This window comes from Calidris pugnax, unplaced genomic scaffold (assembly GCF_001431845.1).
Source record: "Calidris pugnax isolate Ruff unplaced genomic scaffold, ASM143184v1 scaffold559, whole genome shotgun sequence".
Taxonomy (NCBI): Eukaryota; Metazoa; Chordata; class Aves; order Charadriiformes; family Scolopacidae; genus Calidris; species Calidris pugnax.
In genome coordinates this window covers 46,736-47,078 of record NW_015091295.1, presented here as the reverse complement: position 1 = coordinate 47,078, position 343 = coordinate 46,736, and the positions used below count along the sequence as shown (strand labels likewise).

General features: G+C 54.5%; 1 protein-coding gene across 1 annotated transcript in view; it reads right to left on the bottom strand.

Moving 5' to 3' along the window:
• LOC106899077 (prenylcysteine oxidase-like) overlaps positions 1 to 343 on the bottom strand; it is a 7,335-nt gene that overhangs the window by 3,698 nt on the left and 3,294 nt on the right. The window lies entirely within an intron of this gene.

Sequence of the window (343 nt, the reverse complement as noted above, 5' to 3'; positions counted from 1 at the left end):
CCCTCGAACACAAACCCTTCCCCGTCGTAGATGCCCGCCAGCCCCCCCTGCGTCGCCGGGGCCACCGCCAGCCCTTCCAAAATGGGGCAAAAAAACAAAAAAAAAGGTAATTTTAATTAAAAGTGGAGCTAAACTCTTCCATTTTAACTTCCTGAGATAATCCACCCCCGTGTTGAGCAATTAAAGACGGGGTGCCCCCGGGACTGGGAGGGGGACAATTAATGAAGGTGACTTTTGGACCTGTCTGCTGGGGTTACTGGTTTTACTGGTTATACTGGGGGGAAGGTGGCCCCTTTCCGTGGGGGTGTGGGTCTCCTTCTCCCAGGGGGTTGGGGTAGCTCGG